At 42.9% G+C, this 26725-nt stretch overlaps 1 protein-coding gene, 1 long non-coding RNA gene and 1 pseudogene across 2 annotated transcripts in view; 1 reads left to right on the top strand and 2 right to left on the bottom strand.

Annotated features, from left to right (window-relative positions):
• MARCHF3 (membrane associated ring-CH-type finger 3) overlaps nucleotides 1-2825 on the bottom strand; it is a 144342-nt gene extending 141517 nt beyond the window's left edge. The window contains exon 1 of the mRNA XM_061150873.1: nucleotides 2595-2825. The gene's annotated coding sequence lies outside the window, so the exon portion shown is untranslated. The remainder of the gene's footprint in view (nucleotides 1-2594) is intronic.
• Nucleotides 2826-12048: 9223 nt separating this feature from the next.
• LOC133062198 (uncharacterized) overlaps nucleotides 12049-26725 on the top strand; it is a 109673-nt gene continuing 94996 nt past the window's right edge. The window contains exon 1 of the long non-coding RNA XR_009694118.1: nucleotides 12049-12286. This is a non-coding gene — a long non-coding RNA (uncharacterized LOC133062198). The remainder of the gene's footprint in view (nucleotides 12287-26725) is intronic.
• Nucleotides 21384-26616, bottom strand: LOC133062196 (transcription factor BTF3-like; annotated as a pseudogene).

The following is a 26725-nucleotide window of genomic DNA, read 5'->3' as shown; positions in this document are numbered from 1 at the left end:
CTAGTAAATGCCACCTGGAAATTTTGGAACAATTATTTATTGAATCAACTCACAGACTGTAATTGTTCTTTTATATTATAAATGCCATTGCAGTGTTTCTCAAAATATTATGAGAGGATCCCTGACATCAGAGTAACTTGTGGGTGCTTGTTAAAGATGTAGATTCCTAAGCCCCACCCCAGATTCCTGAATCTAACCCTGGAGACTGAAGTCCAGCCCATGAACTGAATTTTTAAGGAGAAGCCCAATTGACTCAGGTGACCCATATCAAGACAGGAGAATTCTTGTGTTTACACAGTCCATCAGAAGTGTATGGATTAGGGGTTAGGATATTTTCCCCCTAATGTTTAAGTACCATAAAAATGAAAACAATGTTTGTGATAAGTTCTTAAGAACCAAGCTAGTATTTTCTACCCATGTATAATAAGCACCATTATTAAAATGTGATTACGAGCAAAAAATTATTAGGTAAAATATCAACCCTGCTTCTCAAAAACACTGCCTTTATTTTGTCACCAAAAGTAATTATGCTATTAAAGGAATTTATAGTTTTTTTAAGTATCAGTCACTTGGCTGCAGGAACTTAATAAGCTGTTCCACTCCTCCTATAGCTATTTAGTCATCAAAAGTTTAGTGATAAGGCTTTTTTTATTATTATTATTTTAAAGTATAAATTGTGAACCATTGCACCTAGTGATTAGGCTGAATATGAATTTATATCCGAGTGATACATTCTTAAAAATATGTTTCATTAGAATTGCTAAGGCAGTCAGAGCTAGTAGATTAAATAGCCTCTATAGTAATGTTCTGTTTACTTCTATTAAGATTTTTTGGGGGGGAGTGCAAAACAATTCAGTTTTAATTCATTCTCTTAGGAGCAAAAGGAAACAGTTTCTGATATACATGCTACTGCAAAGCAGTAAACCAGTGTTGCATGGTTATGTGACAAGCTCCACATTTCTTTTCTAGAGGGATTTTTTTTTTTCTTCTTTATATACTCCTCCTTTCCAAACCATGCCTATAATTATTTCACAAAATACAGTTTGCCATTTCTGAAGAATCAAGCACTCCTTCTCCCCCTCACCAAAAATCACATGTTCAGGCTGAACTGTGAATGAAAATGGGCCTGAGAGGAGGCTTTGTTTGTAGCCTGTTGTTTCTACTAAGGGTTGCCCCCTACCCATGTTCCACCCTAGAGCTCCCGGGGAAGTATACATACTATGTTTTAACAGATGGGCCGGCTGGCGGCTGCTGGGCTATAAAACAGGAACTGGGAATCTGCTTGGAGTGGTACTGAATTGAATGCTCATAAAGTTCATGGACATACACTGACCCAGACAGACTAGGCAGATCCAGACATGCTTACACACACGCACTCAACATACACCCCACAGATCAGAAAACATTCAAGGCAGTTTCCCTCTCCATATCTCTTTCATTTGCTTATCAGTTATACACACACACATATAAATATACACATATATGGCACATCTACATATGCATGGATAGCTATATATCTCAATGTTTTTATATATTCTCAAGGATCAAAATATCCTCCAATCCTGTCCCTAAGTCTCTACCTAGTACTCTCAATAAGCTCTCTCTCATTCATGTTAAATAAGAATTACAAGAAGATAATTAATTCTATTTAGTCCACACATAATATAAATCACATATATGTAACCACCGTCAAAAACAAAACAAAAACAGCTGCTTTTACCCCTTATCAACCAGAAGGAAAAAAAAAATCTATCCCAGACTGAGTCACAGACATTAAGTGTCAGGTTTAACCTTGAATCCTCTGTTGTCAGTTCCTGTCACAACTTCATCACTTAAACATACAGGAGCTCAAACACCAACCGACCAGCCTGGTGATCGTTTTCACAGTCTTGGATTCCCCCGGGCCTCCCAGCATTGGGACAGACAGCAGCTACCCCCGGTCCTAACGAAGTCCTTCGGGCACACCTTGCATAAGGATGTAGAGGTCCGAGCACCTCATGAGGGATGTGGATTCAAGTGCTAATGGGAAGTAATTACAAAGTTTTATATCCGCGCTGTCAATTCCTTTCAATAACTGCAAAGCACTAAAGCCGCTGCTACGGAACCTGGCTGGTACTTAAGTTCTCTGAGCCCTAAAGACCCACCCCGAGCCGGATGATCGCTGGCATCAGGCACAGGGCTACCTCTTCCCGCCGACTCCGGCGCGTGTTAATTTTTCAGGAACCCATCTTCAAGCATCTAGGAACTACTGTCCGCATGCCACTTGACACGAAGACAGCCCCTAGCGCGCGTGTCACCGCTGTAGAGGGCCAGGGGACGCGTCCTCGGACCACATCTAATGATGGCAATTACAACACACCAAGTTTTCGCCGACGCAGAGCCGCGTCCTGGGCCGATTTGGGACGCTTTGAAACAAGAAGTTCGGGAGTGGGGGGTGCTGGCAAGGAGCGAATACCGCCAAGCTCTAACCTCCCAACAAGCCGATACGCTCGCACCGACAGATCGACGCGCGCCAGGACGCGTCCAGTACCCCGCTGTCCCCCAGTCGCCGAACGACGCAAGGGGAGCCGCTCTCCTTGCGCGCGGCCACTCACCCTCGTAGCCGAGTCCCGATCGCAAACCGACGCCCCTGCTGCGAGTCCTGAATCCCAAGTTGCCCCGAACCGGCGACAGCTCTCGCCCTGGCCGACCGGGGCACATTAGCTCCGGCAGGCACCTCGGAGGGAGCACGACAAGCCCGATGGTGGCCCCGGCTCAGCAGCTGCCCGGAGCGCGCCGACAATTCACGGACCTGCTCTGGGAATGAGGCGGACAGCAGTGTAGAGGCAACCCGGCTCCGGAGGGAGGCGGGGCCAGGAGGTGGGCGGGGCGGAGCCAACCCGGGGCCAGCCCCGCGGGGCGGGGCGCCCTGCCAACCGTGACTGGCGGTGCCTGCAGCCAATCGCAACTGCGTCAGGGCCCGGGGCGGCCGCGGGCGTTGCTGAGCGCCTGGCTCCGCCCCGCCGCCGCCGTCCAATCGCCCGCAGCTGAGGGCTGGCTGGGCTACGCGCCCGCGGCGGGGAAATTGGCAAAGGTGTGGAGCCGAGACTGCGGGCTGGCGCTGTGGGGGCGGCTGCGGCTGGACCCCGACGCGTCGCAAGGAAAGTGGTGGCCCCGGAGGGCTCCTGTGGGCCTGGGGCCGCCTGGAACCACCTTGAGTCGGCGCGCTGTGGAGCAGGAAGCCCGAGCGCCCCGTGGGCCGAGACTGGGTCGACACCGTCCACCCCTGGCGCCCGCAGGAGGTGCGGAACTTGGCGTTCCCGAAGGGGGTCAGCTGGAGGAAACAAACCCAAAGATGATGAAGCCCGGGCTAGATCACGGAGCCGCCGGTGGACATCCGGGACGGGAACTGCGAGCTCCGGGTTTTCTGAAAAGGTTCTAAGGTCTGATGTTATCTCCGAGATAAATCTCCAACTCCGCCAACCCCGCGGAGAGTTCACAACACCGTCCCTCCTCACCCCGACCCTCCACACTACCGGCAGCAGGGACTTGACCAGGTGCCTAGGCTCCCTTCCCGACCCGAGGCGCCCTGGCACCTGCACAGGGCCCGGGGGCGAAAGGAAGGCTTGGGGCGCTCGATAGTGGGGCTGTCTGGCGGAATGACCTCCGCAGAGGTGGCTCCCCCTGCCGCTGTCCCTGGGGTCTGCTGGATGGACCAGGACCGTCCCATCTTGGCGAGCAGGAACGGCGCAGAACAGGCCCCGCCTGTCTCAGACTGCGCGCTCTTGCCCCCTCTCCTTCGGAAGTCCCAGGTCCTAGTTAGACACCTTTGTAGTGCCTGGACTCGGGGGCATTCTGAGCTCGCTGGGTCAATCCGTGGCTGAGTGGCCTCGAAGGAAGGCTTTGTGGGCTCTGCCCTCCCTGGACAGCCCGGTCACTGTTGCTCATTTTCTCGGTGGATCAGCTCCTCAGCCGGGTTTTAAGTCCTTGCCTTGACTGCTGCACACCTAATACAGAGCTGGGGGTGTCAAGAGTCACAAAGCAGAGCTGGGTGCTACTTTCCAGTCTGAGGCCTACAATGTTGGCACGCCCTTGACTGTAAGCTGTTCGTGGGGAACAACCTCCGTATGCCTTCCACAGGTAGACACCCAACCCATGTTAGTGAAATGAAGATGTGCATGGCAGTACGGGGGTCAAGCTCCCTGGCACCCTGACACTCACCTCCATCACTGACTCTTGTCTCACACACATCTGGGTTCGATCCCTGGGTTGGGAAGATCCCCTGAAGAAGGGAATAGCTACCCACTCCAATATTCTGGCCTGGAGAATTCTGTGGACTTACAGTTCTTGGGGTTGCAAAGAGTCCGACAGGACTGAGTAACTTTCACTGGCCCCCATAAGGACCTGCATCATAAGTAGCCCACCTCTCAAGAGCAGGTTCTGATGAGGGTCATTGGCAAGGAAGGAAGGAAAAGGCCTGTGGCTGAAAAGCAATGAAACGGCCCCTCTAGCAGGGAAGGCTGCAACTCTGAGGGGAGCTATGTGCTTGGACTGAGTTTTAAATTGTGTCACCTCATCTCCTCATCTCAGTGGGGAAAGCAGGCTGTCGGGGAAGGAGGGGGGGGCAAGAAAATCAGGGTCTGGACAGTCCTTAGGCCCTGAAAGATCGATTGTGCTAAGTCACTTCAGTCACGTCTGACTCTTTGTAACCCCATGGAATGTAACCTGCCAGGCTTCTCTGTCCATGGGATTCTCCAGGCAAGAATACTGGAGTGGGTTGCCATTTCCTTCTCCAGGGAATCTTCCCAACCCAGGGATCGAACCCGTGTGTCTTATGTCTCCTGCATTGGCAGGCAGGTTCTTTACCACTAGGCACCTCCTGGGAAGCCCTGAAATATAGACTAGTCATGCCGAACTTGTGCATATTTAAGCCCTTCCTCACTGGTGGCTCAGACAGTAAAGAATCCGCCTGCAGTGCAGGAGACCTGGGTTTGATCCTTGGGTTGGGAAGATTCCCCTGGAGAAGGGAATGGCTACCCATCCCAGTGTACTGACCTGGAGGATTTCATGGACAGAGGAGCCTGGCAGGCTACAGTCCATGTGGTAACAAAGAGTGGGACACGACTGAGCAACTTTCACTTTTCCACTTTCATCTAATGAACCAAAAGACTGGTACAGGCAAGGAAGACCATTCCATCCAGTTCCAACAGTTGTTTAGTGTGCTGTGGAGAATGGCCTTTCCCCACAAGGAATTAGATGTAGACCCTGTGAATGGAATCTATACTAGGTCTGTCTATACTAAGGTCAGGATGGGAGATACAGGAAAAATGTCTTTCCTTGGATGTTTTTTTCAACTCCTGGATGACTGGAGAAAAAGTTTTCTACCAGTGTTTATCATACCCTGTGAAGGTTTTGCACAGATGCTAATAATTATTTTTTAAAAAATCACCTTGGTAATAGGAGCCAAATATTGGCTGTTGACTACACTTGATACAGTATTTATGTTAGATGATGAAAAAAGGAAATAGGAAATGTTTTTTCATGAAATAAGTTAACAACAAGTAACTTCCATGTCCCAGTTTCCAAGGTTTTCTGTTTGTTTGTTTCACAGAGACCTTCCCGTCCATGAATTCGTAGACAAGCAACTGGTCTTGTTTTCCCTTATAGGATGGATGACATTGGAAGAGGCAGAGCACGTCTAGATTGCATTCATATTTCCACGCCATGTTCTGTGATAATTGGTACTTGACAGGAGCTTATCACTCAGGCACAGACTTACTTCATTTGTTGCCAGTCCCCCTAATGATCTCTTGAGTTGGGGTCATCCCCATTCTATTAATACAAAGGAAAAGTAAACCTATTACTTGCCTAAGAACTCATTATGGTCCTATTTGTATGAAACAAACAAAACCAAACCGTGGAAATCTGAACTTGGAAATCTCTTGTTTAGTTCTTCCTGTTTCACCAAAAAGAAATATTCTCTCTCTCAAAAGAATGAGGAAGTTTATGGAATGGCTTGGAAGATTGAGGAGGGAAGAATGAGAAGATTGAGGTGGGACCATGGAAGCAGGTCTGGTCCCTTTGTGGACGGTGAGCAAATTTGCCTTCAGGCACTCTCACCCACCTCTGACACAAAGAATATTTTGGGACCTCCTAAATTTCAATAGGGTGTGACTGATAGGAGCGCTGGGTTCTAGTCTGAGTGACTACTGTGGTGAGTGCTCCTGGCAGTCACTTAACTTCTGTTTACCCTTGCTTCCTTGATTGTAAAACATCAGTGGCTGAATCCACTGTATTTATCTCCTTAAGGCGGACACCATGCCGATGGTGACACTGTAAATGTACCAGCTGCTGAAAAGGAGAACAGAACAATGTTGGAATGGGAAAATAGTGTGGTCTGAACAGTTCCCTTTTACACTTGCAATTTCTATTCATTTTAATCTCGTTGGATTACTGTTCTTCCATTCTGCAAATGGAAATGAGGGCAAAGGGCCCTCACAGTCCTTATTCTTTGATTACTAAATGTTTTGAAAGTTTTACTTAGTGAATAGTATTTTCCCCCTTTCCCATGTCTACCACCTCTTTCAGCATACATTCAACTTAGAATGTGAACAGGTTGAGCAAAGAAATGCAGTCAGAAGTAGCAGATTCTAATACCAGCTAGGCTATGAGTTCATTCTGAGACCTTAGGCAAACCATTAACGTTCCCCATACCTTGGTTTCCCATCTATGAAACTACAGTGATACTTCTGATTAATATCACAAAGGTAGGAAAGATAACAAATGATAAGGCACTTTGAAATATTAATTGTAGTGTAGACTGCAAAATATCATGTAGATATTTTTGGCAAACTGAAGTATGGTGTTAGTTTATACACCACAACTAGGAGATATTTTTGTAACACAGAGTATTCTGGTACAGTATCTGTGGCCAGGGTAATACCGCCTAAAAAACAATGATGTCTCATTGCATTTGAATGACAGTGTCGCTGTTCCATATGAGAGTGTATTGCCACAGACCCAACTAAGTAAAAATGTGATAGCAGAAATGGGTGGGGAAGGGAAAAGCCTCTATTCCACAGAATCGTGGGATTTGCTCATACATACCCCAGAAGAAAAACTACATTGAACTTTTAAAAAATGAATGCCACAGAGTGAGCACAAGTCTGATGAAAGACAAGAATGATTATGGAAAAATGGCCTGACATAAAAATTAGACAAATTGGTCTAGAAAAAATAGTCCTAATTTAAACATTTCATAACAAAATGAGTAAAACCGAGGAATTAGACTTTGGGGAAGGGAGGACCATGTGTTCAGGAAGGAAAAATGGACTCCCAACATACGTAAAATTTAAGAGCAGTGAGGCTAGAAACAGGACAAAGAATATGGGCTCTGGAAATACCATAGACCGAGGGTTGGATTTTCTTTCCACTGCTTCCTCACTTTGAGACCTTGGATAGGTAATAGTCTCTTGGAGCCAGGTGGAGTGGGGTTGGAAGGTGATAAGGTTTTTCTTACTGGTTTGTTATGAGTCTCAAACTCTGAGCGCAGGGCCAGGCTGATTAGTGGGCCCTCTTGTTGTCCAGTCACTAAGTTGTGTCTGACTCTTTGTGACCTCATGGACCCTAGGATGCCAGGCTCCTCTGTCCTCCACTATCTCCCAGAGTCTGCTCAAATTCATGTCAGTTGAGTCGATAATACTATCTAACCATCTCATCCTCTGCCAGCCCCCTTCTCCTTTTGCCTTCATTCTTTCCACCATCAGAGTCTTTCCCAATGAGTTGGCTCTTTACATCAGGTAGCAAAAGTACTGGAGTTTCAGCTTCAGCATCAGTGCTTCCAATCAATATTCAGGGTTGATGATGTTCTGGTTGATATTAAGCTATAACAAATCTAGACAGCATATTACAAAGCAGAGACATCACTTTGCTGACAAAGGTGCTTATAGTCAGAACTATGGTTTTTCCAGTAGTCATGTATGGATGTGAGAGTTGGACCATAAAGAAGGCTGAGTGCCAAAGAATTGATGCTTTCAAACTGTGGTGCTGGAGAAGACTCTTGAGAGTCCCTTGGACTGCAAGGAGATCAAACCAGTGGGTCCTCTACCAATAATAATAACTAATATTTATTGAGCAACACTCAGTGCTGTGCACTGTTCTGAGCCTTTTCATCTAATGACTTCACTTAATCCTTGCAACTACCTTATGATGTCACTGCCATCTCTTCCTCAGTTTCTGTCTATGTAGAAGGACTATTCTAGGAATAGTATCCTGCTATGCAGTAGTAGTCAAAATCTTCTTTTTATAGGTACTGGAGATATTCCAAAAAATTTATTTTTATACAGGCAACCTCTTTCTTGAACATACTAAGAAAGAAAATAACATTTAAAGCTACCATTGTCTTGCTTTCATGTGGAGTGGGCTAATACCACCTTTCCTGGTATCTAGCAAATGAGGCTACCATGAATACTCTGTGGCACATATGTTATAGCAAAGCAAATGAGGGATTCAGAGTTTAGCACAAAAAGGGCCATAGAAAACAAGTGCTTCAAAACTCCCAATCAATTTCCAGGTCTTGGTTTGTAAGCTTCTAAAAGATTTGGGCTTCTCAACTGTGTGCTCATCATCTGGGTTTTGGTTTAATGGAAGTTAGCTCCCTTGAGGCAACAATGTTGGAATCATAACTGGCTAGCCAAAGAAGGAAAAAAATGGATGATCCCTTAAAAATGAATTCTCTCATTAGTTATTATGAATAACCCAAATTATGAAAAATTCACAGATAAGTATGCCAGGGAAAAGTAGCCGTGAGCTATAATACACACAATCATTTATTACCCAAGAGAATTTAGGTGATAATGTGGATGGTATTGCATCTGTGAAATTCGGAACTCACAACGGATTCCAAGATATAAAGCCAAATAAAACATAATACAGAGGGAAACGATTTTGATTATGCAACATTTATATATAGCATTTCATTTCACATTTTCAAATTGCTTTTCAGTCATTGGTTTATTCTTCACAGCACACCTGGGGAGTACTTCCATGCTGTTATCCGCTGTTCACAGCTGAGGCAGCTGAGACTCAAAAGAGGCAAAGCATTTTGTCCAAGAACACAACAGGGGCAGGGTGACAAATCACACATCCATTCAATCACTGGTCTATTCAGCACCTACTCTTGGCAAGGCACCACGGTCTGTGGTGTACAGAGGTGGGTATTGTATACAAGGCCCTGGCATTGCAGGAGCTTGTGATCTGCTGGAGCAATAAGTGGTTGGTGGATTATGTCTTCCGGAACGATCTAGACGGCAAGGATCAGGGTTTAGAGGAGGACGAGGTGAGTCTCCCAAGATTCCAGGAGATAATGGGATTTGAGACCCTTGAAAGATGGGTAGAATTTTGGAAAATAGAGGCTGAGAGTGATGGGAATGACAGACACAAAGATGGGCAAATTCAAGATGTATTAGAGAATGTTTGACTGCAGCAGGGCAGTGGAGGAAAAAGGGCTGGAGAGTGGAAAGGAACAGATTTTCCAGGGCGCTGAATTCCCAGTTAAATATAAAGATTTTAGTTTGTGGGTGATGGGGACTGGAGTCATCTATGACTTCTCCCATTCACTCATTATTCTAACATGTACTGGGTGCTATTATTTTGTGCTTAGTCTCCAGATATTTTCCCCATACATCAGCTTTTCTAAACTTCATAGCATTCCAGGAAGATACAAGTTATTATTCTTCCTTAAGTGGATGAAAAAATGTTCATGTAGGTAATGACAGATGAGGAATTTGAAAGGAGCACTCTTCACTTCCTCATGGGTATGTACTTATGGGAAGAATAAGGTCAGGTTCCGGACAATGTACTCAAGATAGCCAGCTAATAGTATGCCCCTCTCTCTAGCTCATTGTCTTTCTAGAAACAAAAATACACAGGAGAGAAATAAAGTTAATTTCTTAACATGTAAGTTATTCTATGTATAAAGTTAGCTCTAGGTTAAAAAAAGACAAACGGTGTTTCCTCCTATTTTCTCTGCCCTACAATTAACAACGAATGCCTGAATTTTTATAACTTTAGTCTTGTAAGTGTCTTTAATATATTTTGACTTCGACTTAGTGTTTCTACTAAACCAGAATCTCTTTCTGGAGTTGGTCAATTTGATCTAATTCCTTCCACTTAGCCTGTAACCTAACCCATTTATCTTAGCACCCTGTAAGGTCTCCATTTCAGCTTGAATTTTGCCCCTCAAGAAATAAGCTTTTTTCTCTCCAGATACAGGCTACTAATTAGCATTTTTAATTTCAGGACTGTTTAATTATCAGGACTAAAACACAAGTGAGAGAAGAATGACTGTTAATCCAAAAATATTTAGAAAGGAAACAGATTGCTTACTTAAGTCTTTCTATAAAGGAATAAAGCAGTGCTCTAAGGAGTTGGGTGGATGTTTAGGTGACATAAAAATTAAAAGTGAAAACTTTTAACGTGATTTTTTTTTTTTTTAATCAATTTGGTTTTGTGGGAGAGTTTTCTTTGAAAATGCCTATTCATGATCAGTCAGGGAAGTCTTCGTTTAGGTCAAATATCTACCACAAATGATAGGCCAGTTTTAACTTTCTGCCTGAAAACAAATGGGAACCACTAAAATGGGACATTTTAAAATTCTAGATGCAATACACAACATTCTCCTATTTCTCAACCCTCTGGTGCCTTGTTTGCTTTGCCCAGATTGTATTATATGACCCAACTCATAGATTCATGAGTAAATGGTTGAGTGTCTCTTCATGTTTGGTGTGTGTGTTTAAGAAGTTGAAAGAAAGTAAAGCTAACAGGTAAGAATGATTAAATTACATCTCAGATCTTAAGATCGTAAGGATCCCCTGTGAAAGATATGGAAAACAAGCACTAGACCAGAAAATTGTAGCTGGTTTCTTCTATCTTAAAATGCATGACTTTTCCCTCTGATGTCAAGGAAAGCAGTGGGCTGAGGTGTGGTGGCCTGTGTTTCCCTGAGGAACATGATGAAACTAAATCACAGCATCTCGACTTCTAGATCCACAAAACAGGGATGCTTACCTTGAGATATGGAGGAAACAGGACTTTGAAAGACTCAGATGAAATCAGACAGCTTATTGTAACCATTTGCATCTCTTTACAGAGGAAAAATCCACAGCGTGTATGTCTGGGGATTTTTCCATGTTGATGGAAGAAAGTGTTCAGAGTACCAAGTGAATCCCATTGAAGGTATGTATTAGCATTAATTTCTCCTAACTTTTGAAATGAAGACTACATGGCTCTTTCTTCCCTTAAGATGTTCAGCAAAAATGCTGAGACTCTCCAGGCTTATTGGGGTAGACACATGCTAGAATTAACCTTATTTAAAAAACAATAACTATGCATAATAGATAATTTCCCCAACCAACAGGCTTCCTGTACAGAGGCTCTTCACAAGAGCTTCTGAATTCTAGTGAAGTCTAATGGGGTATCGCAGGTAGGAAAATGTGTGAGAAGCTGAATGACATTTCAACCTGATGTCTGCTGGTGAAGGCCAGTCCAGAAGTCCCCAAGAAACCAGTATGTCAGCTGACTAAACCTTAGGAGTCTCTGTGGGGAGGATGTTGGTCTTGTCCTGACTCAAGGATCCAAGGTCATTGAGTTGTAGCAACCCTGTAAACCTCTCAAGGAACTCTTGGTAGCCTCCACAGTAAGCACTGTAATATTATCCACAGATAAAAGTGCTCAGTAAGTTTAGTTGTTAGCAAGTGGTAAGCTTAATCAATATAGACAACTTCCCCTGTGAATAAAACCAAAACCCTCAGAAGGCGCAAAGAGGAAAGAGCATGGTCAAATGTCAAGTGGCCCCAGACAGGTCACGCTTGCTTAGGATTCCTGGTTCAGATCAGCTGTGTCGGGCGTGAGGACACAAATTCAAGTTCAGAATCACAGAAATCATTCAATTGTAAATGAATTGGAATATGTAATTGGACCTGGCCCTTTAAGATCTTGTGGCCCTTTTGAAGTAAAATGGAAAATGAAAGGAAAACCATGTCTGTTTTCTGACCCCCTTTACCAAGAAGCTGAAAATATGGTGTCATTGAGTCTTTAGTTGTGGGTTATCATCCTTATGAGACTTGTCTCTGATTCCAAGATTGGAGGCTCTTCCTCTGCCTCCCCATTTTTGCCCACCCCCAACTTGAGATAGATCTCAAAGTCTCATTTTGACCATATATTCTTCTAGTTACATGGTGGAAATGAGGAGAAGCTAAATATAGCCACGTGATAACTATCAGCAAAAACTTCAAGCTTAACGTCAACAGTGAGTATGTAGTATCAGCTTGAAGACTCGTGTCAACATGTACAAATATTTTCTAAGAATATTTTTCAGAAAAGTGTATTTGTAGATATAATCTCTAATTGCATTGTGAATGATAAACAACAAGGCTAGCAAACTGTATTTCAGGACTGTTTTATATATTTATTTGCTGCCACTATTAGCTCTTTCTTTGTGACTGCAAATTATATCTGCTTATTAATATTGGTGGAAAGAGGGAATTGCTGTACTTTAGTGCTGGGAAAGGATTTTTTTGCTTGACAATGAAGGTTGCAGGAAGTCTTGTTTAAGAGTTTATTTTGGTATTTGTCTCATCTTAAGAGGCTGTGACTGGGACTTCATATCTGTCTAATAAGCATGCATGTTACATTTTTATGTTTGCTAAGTGCCTTATAGTCTTCCATTAGTCTACACAATACCCCCTGAGGGTGGGTCAGTATTAACTGCCTACAGTTTACAGTTGAGAAAATTTATGACACTAAGGGATTATGTGATTTGTACAAGGTCACCCAGCATGCTAGCCTCGCTAGTAAAAGATAACATCAAAGCTCTTTCCAAATAAAAAGTGCCTTATGATTGTTAGATAATATTAATGGGCATGATCCCAGGATGAGTAAAATACACTCCAGGAGTAAAGTGCTATACATGCTCTATGACATTAATTCTTTTTAACCACAGAGCAACTTTCAAAGTAGGAATTCTTGAACCTAGCTTTGTATCAGAAACATCTTTATAGCTCTGAGAGCATGTGAGTACCTGGCCTTCTACCTGAAGAACAGAATCCCAGTTGGGCAGAGGACCCAGGTGATCTGTGTCTTGAAAAAGCTCCAGGGGGATTCTGATACTCAGCTAAGGTTGAAAGCCACTATTCTGGATCAGAATAATAATCTCAATTAAGCAACAATAACAATAACACTGTGGAGTCAATTTAGGAGAAATCTCCCAGGTTCTATCCACCAGTTCACAACTGTTATTAGCAAAGGAACTGCCTCCATGAAATAATTGACTGTAGTATCCATGCGTGGAATTCCAGGAAATAACACAAAGATGAAAGTTTACAGAAGAACTGATAAGGTTTGAATGCTAGAATTTGTTGGGTAAACTTACCTGGATCCTTTCTTGGATTATTATTTAGTCCACCCTAATGTTTTTATTCTGATCACCTTGTATGATAATCAGCACGTTAAGAACCTATAATCTCTATCCTTTCATCCATTTTTCAAACATTTATTGAATACTTACTATGTGGAGTTGCAGAGTAAAAATGGTCCTGGCCTGCAAGGAGTTTATAATCAAGTGATAAAATAGACACAGGCCAAACAAACCAAAATCCTATTATACTCAGCTTCACATGTTAAATGATAGTCAAAGTGTATATGAGGCCTTATTTGTAGTTGCTGAAAAGTTGAAACAGTCCAAATGTCCATCGGTTGATAAATGGATAAATAACATGTGGTATGTCTACACAATAAGCTATCACTCAACAATAAAATGGAATGAAGTACTGATACATACTACAACATGGATAAATTTTTAAAAAATTATGCTAAATGAAAGAATCCAGCCATAACCACATACTGTATGATTCTATTTACATAAAATATCCTAAATAAGCAAGTCTATAGAAATAGAAAATAGATTAGTGGTTGCCTAAGGCTGGGGGCTTGTTGGGGAGGAGTGGCGAGGAACTGTTAGTAGGTACAGGGTTTCTTTTGGGGTTGATTAAAATGTTTTAAAATTGTGGTGATGGCTGCACAACTCTGTGACTATTCTAAAAGACCATTAAATCATATACTTTACATGGGCAAATTGTATGAGAATCATATCTCAGTAAAGTGTATACGTGTATGTGTATATATACATATATATATATACATATATATATATATATATACACGGCTACTGCTAGCTCACTTCAGTCGTGTCTGACTCCTTGTAACTCCATGGACTGTAGCCTGCCGTTCCTCTGTCCATAGGGTTCTCCAGGCAAGAATACTGGAGCGGGTTGCCTTGCCCTCCTTCAGAGGATCTTTCCAACCCAGGGATCGAACCTGCATCTCCTGAGCATCTCCCACATTGGCAGACAGGTTCTTTGCCACTAGCACCATGTAGGAAGTCCGTGTGTGTGTGTGTGTGTGTGTGTATTTATATATATATATACAGTGCTATATAGACTTAATGAGAGGAGTGGTTAATTAATTTGTACTGGAAGAAAGTAGTAGAAAATTTCCTGGAGGAAATGGCATTTGAGCTCAGTCAAAACAGTGATTTTTGTAAGGAGGGAAGACATGCTCAAAGATAGTCGAGTGATGATACGTTTATGCAAAGGCAAGTTATCTGGAAAAGATGCAGTTTAGGATGCATGAAGGGTGCAGTCGATGGGGGCTAGATGCACGGCGTTCACTACCATACTAGTTCTACTACTGGTTTCGTTTTTATAGAACTGTGACTGGTTTGTGAGTGGTTTGATTATGGCTGTGATTTGGAAGGATAATTGAAGGTGGTGCTGAGGTGGCTGGGAGATGGGGTGGGAAGGCAGTGAGCAGGGCAGACCACTTAGGAGGCTAGTTTAGTGCGTGTAGACAAGAAATGATGAAGCCCTCAACTCTGACAGCAGCAGTGAGCACTGAAACAAGGACAGATTTGAGAAAACATTTAAGAAGTAGAATCACAGAATTTTGTGACACTGGGGAGTAGGTGAGAAGACACAGGATATATACAACAGGGTATCTTGGGCCACAGAAAGGCTGGGTCCTTTTATGTAATTTAGAATCATAATTCATATTGTTGAAATAACACCAACTGGCCAAATTGTAGCTCTTTAACACCTTGTCAACAAGGGTTTGATTACGGAGATTCTTCCATTTCTTAACAAAGGAATGTATATTGTGAATAAAGGGTGGCTGGAAAAGAAATTCTATCCCCTCATTTTGGGAGTTGATTGGAATCAGACCTCGCCACATTAGAGGTGAAGCAGTCATATATGGCCTGTTGAATGACTAAGTATTTATTTACCTCTCGCTCAGATAACTTCCCTGGAAACCCTTCCCTTGGGGTGAGCAGCTTGGATTTACTGCCAGGGCAACACCTCCCCTCCAACGCCCACGCTGCCTCTTGGCTCTGTCCTCACCAGCGGGTGTTCTCAAGCAGCGTTGTTTTGCTTCTAATGAGAGCACAGCCTCTGAAAAGCATAGGCTGAATGTACCACACATTTGTAACTTTCACTTACTAGTGTTCTTACAGGGGAGATCTGAGACTGTGGGAGTCTTAAGGATGATGAAGTTTGCTTTTTCTCATATTTGTGCAGGGCCACACCTATGTTTTCCATTAGAAGGAGGACAGCCAGTTCCCAGGCAAGGTCAAAATCAACCAAGTCTCTCCCACTGCCTGGTATTGGTTATGCTCACTGGAGGTCTCCTTTGGAGACTTTGGAAGGTGTTGCAATGACACTGCCTGCTGTTAGCTGAAGTTGGGAACAGCGTTTCTGATAAGTGCCTTACATGAGTTTAACCAAGCAGGGAGCACCACTTAGAATACCACTTGCTGACATGCGGCTCTTATCTGTGCCTGTCAGTGAACAATGACTGCAAGGAGCTATGTTCAATCACAGTTGTTAGCAGAGCTAATTACAGCAGTCTCGGGTGGGAGGAAGCCCAACAGATGCCTCTAAGGGTCTTTCGTCACATATTCAAACTTTGGTTTTGCAGGTAAGCAATGGAAACAGGCCCCTTGGGGGACCTTTAAACAACAGTTCTCTGCAGCTCTGAACACAGATCTATCTTCACTCCTCAGTTGGTGAGGGATCACATTCAATAGAAAACCACCAAAGGGAAAAGGAGGAAAGGGAGGCTGAAAGCTGGTAGGGTGACTTTTCTGGATTAAATGAAAGCAGAACTGAGTATCATTCCTTGGGCCTCCTTTGACTGGCTGCATGACCTGATGGAGGCCACTTCCGCTTTCTGGGCCTCACTGTTTTCATCTCAAAGAGAAAGATAATAATAGTGGCCCTATTTATATCTCAGGATTTCTGAGAAGGAAAAGAAAAAGAAAACATATGTTAAAAATAAAAGTTGGGGGAACATAGAAAATATGATATAACTCTAGGTAGTGTAGCTTATTTCCTGTCGCTTGTTCCACATTTTACTTAGAAATGATGAAAGGGAACAAGAAAAAAAAAGTCTGGGCTGTTGTAGAATCTCACACTACATTTTCAGATACCTCTGAGTGATTCTGTGGTTTGCTCGTCTTCAGATTTGCCTCTCCCTCCCCAGAGCACCAATTCTGGTGTAAACTCATCTTCAGTTTGAGGGTGGAGAAGACCCCAGGAACGTAAAGAGCCAAGGGTCTACAGCTACCTGGTCATGAATCACAATGTCACCTCCTGAAGCCCAAGTCCCAAAGGCCTCCTCTCTCCCCTCCCTGAGACACTCGATTCCAGAGGATGTCAGCCCTGAATGAGTCACACAGTCAAACTGGGGCTCCAGGAGATACTTTTAGGATAGAACTGAAAAGAATTTGTAATGTGCTCTGAACATGTCTCAGTCTGGATCTCTAAATACAGTCTTGTTCTTGCTGGAAACCACAGCACACCTCTAACCAAGCAAGACACATCTACTTATCTGATGGTGCTGTCACTGATAGACTGGGATCATATTATGGATTTGGCAGGGAGGAAAAAGATTTATTTCCAAGAGTTGAAGATTTATCTTTTCTGCCTATGCAAAACCAGTCAAAGCATTAAAAAATATCAATGAAAAGTGATCAGGTTTTGTGAGCAGGAGGAACCAATCTTGACTTCAAAATTATACAGAGTATTTTTAAGGATCCCAAATTCATGGTTTAAAAAAAAAAGGTTTGACTGTTCCCAATCCAGGAATCGAACTGGGGTCTCCTGCATTGCAGGCAGATTCTTTACCAGCTGAGCTCCCAGGGAAGCCCCTGATAACAGGATACCAGCAGAATTATCTGCCCCCTTATGGTGAAGTGCTATCTCCATTTAAATGAATGCCTTACAGAGAATGCTTAAATTTCCCCCTTTCTTTCTTCTCCCCATCATTTAGCTTTTTCCAATATTCAGCAAAACTAAAAAGTCTAAACAGGGAATTGCACATAACTGTAGGCTCTGCACCATTGGCAAGGTGATGCGTCTTTCTAAGTCTTTGTAATCATCTGTTCCACTCTTCCTTCCTCCTCCTGGAAAATTTACTTAGGGTGACTATTGTTGTTGTTTAGTCGTTAAGTCATGTCCTATTCTTTGCAGCCTATGGACTGTAGCCTGCTAGGTCCCTCTGTCCATGGGATTTCCCAGGCAAGAATACTGGAGAGGGTTGCCATTTCCTCCTCCATAGAGTGATTGTAGGATCCTTTATTTCTCTTGAAGGCATCCTTTTGACCTCACTTTGTGTACAGGCTATAACACATATCAAGAAGTGAAATACTGTATTTTTCATGTAGTCACAATATATACAAATAGAAAATACCACCTTCAATGAATAGAACAAAAGAGGTGAGGGATGATCTCTAAATTCAGTTTTATCTATCAAAGTCATTTGTTAAGGTAAAGAAATTAAAAAAAAAACTTTTGTAATTCAAAGGTCATGGCCTGCATCTGCCTGCTGGGAGATTGTTTTCTGCTATTAGGTGAGAACTCAGTGGCATCCTTTGTCCTCTCAACATTTTCTTTATTATTGGATTAGAGAAATGTGACATTGTTAAAAACTCTAACTTGAAAATGCTTCACAGAGCAGGATCCTTGCCAAATTCAGGAGTCTTGCTAGTTTTCAAGACGAGAGCGATCATGCAGAACAGAAGGCCGATACTAGAAGTCAGCAATCACAATGGGAATAAATCCCACAAACTGTGGTTTCCGAACGTCTTAATCTTCTCCAATCTTAAAAGAGTGATGCTGGCTTTACTTTGAAGAAAAGTAAGGGACAGGTGGACTTATTAATAATTCCTGAATTTTAGCTCTTCTGGCAGCACCTAGCTCTTCTGGATCTTCCCAATTTCTAATGCCTCTTTATTACCCAGATTATAAATAGGTGCCCATTTTCTCTTCTTGACATTAAATTCATAACAAAGAACGTACAAGACCATCTTCCTTACCTGGTCAGGCCATAGGTTGTCCTGAAAAAGGGAATTTCTCAACTGATATTTAACCTAGTCTCATGTTTAACCTAGTTTTGAGGGAAGTGTTTTTTATGATTTGTTTCTCCTGCTTTGGTGGGCAGAGCATGGGTTGACCTTGTCAGGAGGCCATGGAATCATTGCTGGGGTCTGTACATGCAGTGCTGCTGTAAGGCCATCAGTGTTTCTCAGGGGGAGTCGGGTCACATTGGTACATGGTGAGCAGCACAATGAGACCTTAGGCAGAATTTGCCTTTATCTTGTGCCTTTTCTACTTCTTGTTTCTGAATCATTAAAATCCTAAATTGATATTATGCTGTGTACCCTGTTTCTGAGGGTAGAAAGCTTTCCACCAGCAAGAGTTCAAATACCATATTTTGGTGTGAGGAAGGGATACCTCACTGGATTCTCTTGTTGTGTCTAAATCTATTGGCGGCCACTGCTTGTATGAGTTGCTCTCCATCTTCTGTATGATGTTAGTATTTCCCCCCTTTCCTGAAATTATATGCTCTTTCAGGCTTTAGAATTTATAAGTCCTGTGGCTTGGGTAGTCATCCTTTTCGAACCTGAGAGGGGAGGCTAAGTGTAAAGCATCAGGGCCGAAATTAAAGACTGGCCAGATGAGGCCATTCTCTGTTGGCTCAGTGGTTGGTGTGGCTTCCTGTGTTAATGGAGAAGTATAAGATCTGTGCCAGGTGCAGGATTTCGGGTCACAGTTTCAAAGTATTCTGGTCTCTGTGATGAGCAGGAGTCTTGGGTCTGTTGCATGTCTGCAGATGAGAATGTGGTGCTGTGGTCTACTCGCCAGTGGCAGAGTTGAACTGGGAGCCCCTGAATTCTTCTCTCCAGCTGCTTAACTCTTCTAAGATAGGTTGAAGCTTATAGTGCTTCCCAACACTGCTTACCATTTTGAGGATTTGAGCTCATCAGTTAATCAGGCCTTCAGCTCTTCTCTGATGCTTTTTCTTAGAGGATTAATTGAGGTATGTATGAAAACTTCCTGGAAGTTAGTCTGCCATCTCTTCTGAACCTCCCACTCATCATCCACATGTAGTTTTCTTTGTCTGCATCTTCCTCCCACCAAAATTGTTCCCCATAAGGTCATTACCTTTTTGTATTAGTTTCTTATTGCTCCTGTAACAAATTACCAGAAACTTGTTGGCTCAAAACAACACAAGGTTATTCTGTGACAGTTCTCTAGGCCAGAAGTCTGAAATCAGTTTAACTGGGCTAAAATCAAGAGGCTGGCAGGACTCGCCCTTTCTGAAGTCTCTAGGGGAGAAGCTGTTTCTTTGCCTTTCCTAGCTTCTGGAGGCCACTTGCATTCTTTGGCTTAGGGCCCCTTTCTTGCATCACTCCAACCTCTTGTTTCCACTGGCACATTTCCTACTTCATCTCTGCAGTCAAATCCCTCTCTTTGTGCCTTTTATAAAGACACTTGGGGTTATGTTTAGAGCCCACATGGATAGTCCGCAATCATTTCCTCATTTCAAGATCCTTAATTACATCTTCAATGTCCTTTTTCCATATTCGGTACCATTCACAGGTTCCAGGGATTAGTTACTAGGTATTTGGAGGCCATTATTTCAACTACTATAGCATTGATTTCCTAATGTTCAAACCCAGTGTCTTCTTTTTATTGCCATCCTTGCTCAAATGACATTTGATACTGTCGGTTACTCTGGGAAAAACTGCTCCTCTGACCTCAAGATATGGGTTATTTTGTTCTTCTTCTTTGATATTATTTTGCCTCTCCTTCTAGAATGCAAGCTCCTGAGTAGAAATCTAGTCTCTCTTGTTTCTAAGCTCTATCCCCAGTGATTAGAATAGTCTCTACTACTATCAAATCATGAAAGAGATTGAATAATACAAATTGGATGAACTTTCCCACTCATAGTTCTATCACGTCTCATTCTTATTTTTCTTCAGTGGTCCTTCCTCTACCCATTCAGTCAAGATTGGTTTTCCCTTCAGGACTTGGTGCTAGTCTACTTTTCTCCTTGCATGCCAGGTAGATGCAGTCCCAACCACATTCAACCATATCCTGGGGGCTCTCAAATCTGCACGAGCCCAGACCTCCGATTTGAACTTCCAACTTTAATCTTTAATGTAGATTTCCCACAAGCATGGCAAATTCCCCATGTCCCATCCTTCCCATCCACCAAGTACTACCAAAAACTAACCTCCCCTTCCCCTTATACTCTCTCAGGGAATGGGAAGTACCAGGATTTACTTACTAGCCATAGCACAAAGACTGGGAGCCATACCAGACTTCATACTTTCTCTCTGCTCACTCTTCCCCTATCCGCTCCAGTCAGTCATGAAGTTGTGTCAGCCTGACTGCTAAATATCTCCTGATATCTCTTTCTGTCCAACTTGCATTGCCATGGTTCAAGTCCTCGTCACTCCCACAAGTAGGAGATAAATGAACTTACCAAACTGTTCCTCTTGACTTCTCCTGAATATGGTAGAATGACATGCTCTTCGCTTGTGTACCAGAGCTGCTGATCCCCAGTCATGCTCTCAGTCTCTGCTGAGTGGGCAGTGACTATAATTTGCATCACATGATCTTGGTCCCCATAGCTGATTGGGCTAGGGATGGGTACCTGATCCAAGGGTGGTTCTTGCCATAGGCTTGATCAGCCAACATATGACTTGAGTGGCTGGTTGCAAAATACAAGCTGGTAAAGTTCCTCCTTTGGAGGAACTTCCAGAATAGAGAAGCTGAGAGACTGGGATCACTGCATTGCTGAATAGAAGGGTCAGTTGGAATGATGGGCGTGAGCAAGCTATAGTTATGAGAAAGCAGATACTGTACCTAAGGAGGGGAGCCAGTGAGCAAGATGAGAACAGGGAAAGAAAGAAGCTGAGGCACTGTGAGCAGGCTGCTGCCTCAGTTTCTACTATCCTTTTTTTTTTTTTTATCATTTATGTTGAATACAATTTTAAAGGTTCATGTTAGTCCAGTGCTTTATTTTTCCAGTTTTTACTGAGATACAGTTGACATACAGAATCATGTTGATTTACATACATCATGAAGTGATTACCACAATAAGTTTAGTGAATATCCATTATCTCATATAGATACGAAAACTACAGAAATACAAATGTTCTTCTTGTGCTGAGAACTCTTAGGATTTACTCTCTTAACACCTTTCGTATGTAACATCGAGCACCGTTAATTATATTTATCATGTTGTACATTACATCTCTTCTGTGGTTTTTTAAGAGTAACTCCCGGGGCCTGGCCCTACTCTCATTCCTATGGTCAGAGTTTCAGGAGTCGTGACATTATTATAAACAAACCGACAACCCTAGTCTGAGTGAACCTCTGCTTCCTTCAATAAATTGGCCAAAGAGTTATGTGTTCCAGTAAGCCTTTACCGTGTTCTGATGAGACATCTGGAAGAAAGCAGCGCTGTAACCAAAAGCAGCAATGTGCAGTCCCAAACCTGGTGTTCATTCCACTTCATTTTTAAGCATTAGTTTAGGGAAAAAAGAGAAGGTTTTTCACTATTTCCTCTGGGAGTGGGAGAATATTATGAGCTTCTTGTGTCAAAATTAGTCAAGAAATTGATCCCTAAACATAATTTTAGAAAGGAAAAGTAATTGCTGCTACAAATATGATACAAAAATGACTATAATAAGTGACATAACATTGTCTGATGCTTAGCAATGGTGGGATAATTAGATGACATGTTTCCAGAGAGCTGCCTTTCGGTTTTCCAGCTGTTGAGACCAGAGGGATTACTGAAGCTCTCCAGGAATCTTAGACACAGGACTGGAATCCTCTCTCAAATAAGCATAATTAAATTCATTGAAGATCTATAGGTAAAGAACATTAGGTACATGCAATCAATGCTTTGAATATGGAATACAATTAGAAAGCATGTTTATTTATGTTTCCCTCTATCCCTATAAAATGTATTCATTGGGAGTTTCTCCCTCTGTTTAGGGTAAAATAAAAACTAGGTAGTGTTAGGACTATTTTGAGCATTCTTAGACAACAGAAATCTTAGGCAAGCAGTCAATCCTAAGGAAATTAACCCTGAATATTCATTGGAAGGACTGATGCTGAAATTGAAGTTCCAATACTTTGGCCATCTGATGCAAAGAGCCAACTCATTGGAAAAGACCCTGATGCTAGGAAAGATTGAAGGCAGGAGGAGAAGGGGATGGCAGAGGATGAGGTGGTGGGATGGCATCACCAACTCAGTGAACGTGAATCTGAGCAAACTCCTGGAGACAGTGAAGGACAGGGAAGCCTGGCGTGCTGCAGTCCATGGGGTCACAGAGTCGGACATGGCTTAGTGACTGAACAACAACAGGCAACAGAAAATCCTTGGTCACTCTAAATCACCTTTAGTGCATCAATTCCTATGTTGCATAATATGGAACTTGGTTTAAAATTACGTCTTACCATTACCCTAGCGAGAAGGCACGTGTCGTCAGTCAGCTGAGGAAGGAGAAGGTCTTTTCCTGCTTCTGCCAGGTTCTGACCCTTCTGGGGCTGTGGTGCAGACATTTCACAGAGACTTCCGCAGGTTTGTGGGAGGCTGCACTCCTAGCTGGTATCATTCACCTGCTATTTCCTTGACTCAGGCAAATGCGCTCTCCACTTGAGCAGCCACCTGCTTCCTCAGCCCGAGGAACAAGTCTTCTCCCTCCGCTTGGCCTCCTCTGAGGCCTGCCTGTGCCCAAGGCTTTCCCCAGCCAGCCTTCTCTCACGTTTGGCACACATCTGATCCCTGAACATACACCCACCTACCCCTTCTTCCCTGGACAAACTCGGGGCAGCAGCTGTCCTCCTTTACTCCACACCAGAAATGCTTGTAAGCTCTTCTTTCACGTGATTGTCCAGAAGGGAACTAGATCACTGTGTTCTTCCTACCCAGGGACATATATTAGGCTTTCTGATGAATTGCACTCATGTCCCTTGTTCTTGACACTATGTGACCCCAACTTTTTACTTCGGTGGGAAGTGAGAGCATATTTTTCTTTTAAAACATCCTCCAAATATCCTTTCTCTTGTTTGCTTGTTTGAAATCCTAATGTCAGAAATGTGTTGTTTGGATGAAGTCCCTGCAGATCCTCCACACCTATGATCACATGGCTATCCTCAAGCAAGAAGTGGTCCAAGAGAACAACCTCCAGGGCCTCTGGCCAGCCCTGATTTCTGAAGGGAACCAGTGGATTCTCTCCCTCTTAGCTCAGCAGAGCCTGAAGCTCTTGGATCAACAGTCCTAGGACATGGGCCGTGTAGATTTCAAGTTGCCGGGAGCAGGGAGGGAGGAACACAGGGTGCCCAGACACACGAGAGGGCAATCTTGTCTATGGCCCCCTCAGCCCTGGTTGTACGGAAGATGTCAATGTCCTGTAGGGCTCCTCGGGGGACTTCTGAGCTTAGCATGCTTGAGGACTGAGATGGGCTGGAGTAGAGAGGCCAGATACCTCTGAGGACTCAGGAGCCAGAAGGGCTGATTCTGGGCGAGGGCAGGGAGGAAGGGAGGGCACTGCTGCAGGGAAAACACCACCTTACCTGAGGTCCTTCACAATGTGGACCTCTATCTATTTCATCAGTCTTATGCCCTTCACTTCCCTCCCCTTCATGCCAGCCACACAAAGCCATCTGCCATTTTCTAAATATGCCATGCCCTTCCACACTCTTTTACTCTTCACCTAATTTAAGTCTAATTTTCTGTGACATCTTCCTGCCACTTTCCCCATCTGGCTGCTGTTCCATTTTTCACATGTCTCAGCTCCAGCTCTCACAATGCTGCATCGTAGTGCTTTGTTAACTTGCCTCTCGCTGCTGCCCAAGAAAGTGAGTGTCTCTGAGACAAGGACTGTGCCTGATTCACTTTTATACTCCCACCACCTCCCATTGAGCTTCAGTGTTGTAAGGACTTCTATTAGTTTTCTATTGCTGTGTAAAAAAATTACAACAAACTTAGCAGCTTGAAATAATACACATTTATTATCTCATAGTGTCTGTAGATCAGATGCCTAGGCATGGTGTGGCTGAACTCTCTGATCAAATTCTCACTGAGCTGAACCCAAGATATAAATAACCCAGGGCTGTGATTCTCACCTGGGTTTCATGGGTCTCTTCTAGATTCACTGATTGTTAACAGGATTCATCTCCTTGAAGCTGTAGGACTGATGTCATTTTCCTGCTGGCTGTTGGCCAGGTACTACTCAGCTCCTAGAGGTTGCCCAGTTCCTTGCTTTGCTGGCAGTTCACAACACCGATGTCTGATTCTTGCCAGGCTGGTAGGAGCACATCTTTCTCTTTTTCTCTCTCTTTTTTTTTTCACTAGGCAAGGAATTTTATTTATCTTTGTTTCAAATTTATTCTTAGGCTTCTTCAGCTTAATTAGCTGCAGAGAATGAATTGTATATAAGCAAAAACTGAAAAGAGCTGCAGTGTCCAGGGACTTAGGATTAAAAATATTAAGAGATCTAGATTTTATCAGATCCATAAACAAATTTTTAAAAAGCAGTCATAATATAAAATCGCAGCTTCCAGTAACTTCTTCAAGATTTATTTTCTTCAGAAGTTAACTCAGTTCAGTTTTTTTCATTCTTGGAAGCCTCATCAAAATTCTCCACAAGATCTGGAACTTCATCATCATCATCCTCTCCAGTGGCAAGTGGTGCTTTTCCATCCACAGATTGTTTGGGCAGAGCTTCCGCCAGTCTCCTTAAACTGATCAGACTGTCTGCGCCAAGTTGGTTTAAGATGCTGGGGAGCATTTCTGCCAGTTGCTTTGACTCAGCATGGCCTGTAATGGTGAAGGTGTTTGCTGCCAGAGGTGCCTGAACTTTAGGGTTGTTAAAGTGGATCACTGTTCCTTGATTTGTGAACACATTCACCTCTTCAGTAACAGAGATATTGTCTACCCCAACTTCTTTAAAAGAGAACTGGTTTTTTTGTCATCTGCTGTGGCTGTTCTGTGAGCCACCTTCTTTCTGCAAGCAGTTCCTTTCCCACCAATGCACACTTGTGCCTGCAGTTTGGTGAGTTTCTCTTGATTCATGATAGTTTCTTTCATCTTCTTGGAGTGGAAATGGGGGCGTGCATGGGACTAGGGTTGGCGCTCAGGTGGTCTCAGGCAGACCAGCTGAGGTTAGGCACACACATGCGGGGATGCAAGATGGCAGCTAGAGAGGGAGCAAATCTCTTTGATATCATTTTCTGTAAACCAGGCTGCTTTTAATGGGCTCACCGGATTAGACCAGGCCCACCCTAGTTCATCTTCCTTTTGCCCTGTAATGTAACATAATCACAGCAGGGATATTTCATCATATCTGTAAGTTTCACCCATATTCAAAAGGGAGAGAATACAAGGGTAAATGGTTCATTAGGGTCCTCCTAGAATTTTGCCTACCATAGGGCTCAATGAGTATTTATAAAATCAAATGACATATGTTCCAAAATTTATAAATTAGGAATACTGACATTCAATTGTAAGGTTTCTTTTTCCTGTTGTTACTTTGGAAGGTTTCTAAAGTTGTTTCTTAATTTGTGTTGGTCCAGAATGGTTAAGAATGCTTTCTCTGAGAGAACACAAGGCCCCAGGTGGTACTAGAGATTTGGGGTGCGTGGCAAGACCTAGTCTAACACCTGACTGGCTGTGTGACTTAGTCAACTTCCTGAAACTCTGAATGTCAGAGTCCTTTTCATGTATAAAATGAGGGGGGTAGATCTAAACAATGTCTAAGATTGGCCAGCTTTAGAATTCTCTAATTTCTAAGACTAACTCATACTGATAAAATTAAAATCCAGCTAAGTGACTCACAATATCCAAATTCATTGACATAGTTCACAAAAGAATTTCATTATAGATGAAATTGCAATGATGTGATTTTAAGAGAAAAAGGCAGTTATGTTTTTAAATGAATTGATTCCTCTATTGGCTGAACCTGACTACAAATTAAGAGAACAAAACTACATTTTTAATACTTTACATAAGGTGGTAGAGTATTTTGTCTTTAGGTGACATATCTGTTCAGTTATGGTCAGATGTGAATTTTCCCCAAGATATTAAAACCTGATAAAACCACTGTCTTAAAATATGCTCAAGTAACTCAATTGATGATAACTGAAAAACTATGAAAGGCAGTACTCAAATATTACAAATCAGTTCACTGACTATGTATAAAATATGTTGAAATTCTTACATACATTTTGGGCTTCAAGCCTTTTGTTTTTCTCAAATGAAATGTCTTTGGCTAGGATAGTTTATTCTCTTCTGTCCAAAAAAATGAGCTCTAATTTTAAACAGGTATTATTAA

This window comes from Dama dama, chromosome 9 (assembly GCF_033118175.1).
Source record: "Dama dama isolate Ldn47 chromosome 9, ASM3311817v1, whole genome shotgun sequence".
Taxonomy (NCBI): Eukaryota; Metazoa; Chordata; class Mammalia; order Artiodactyla; family Cervidae; genus Dama; species Dama dama.
This window is presented reverse-complemented; position numbering and strand designations above follow the sequence as displayed.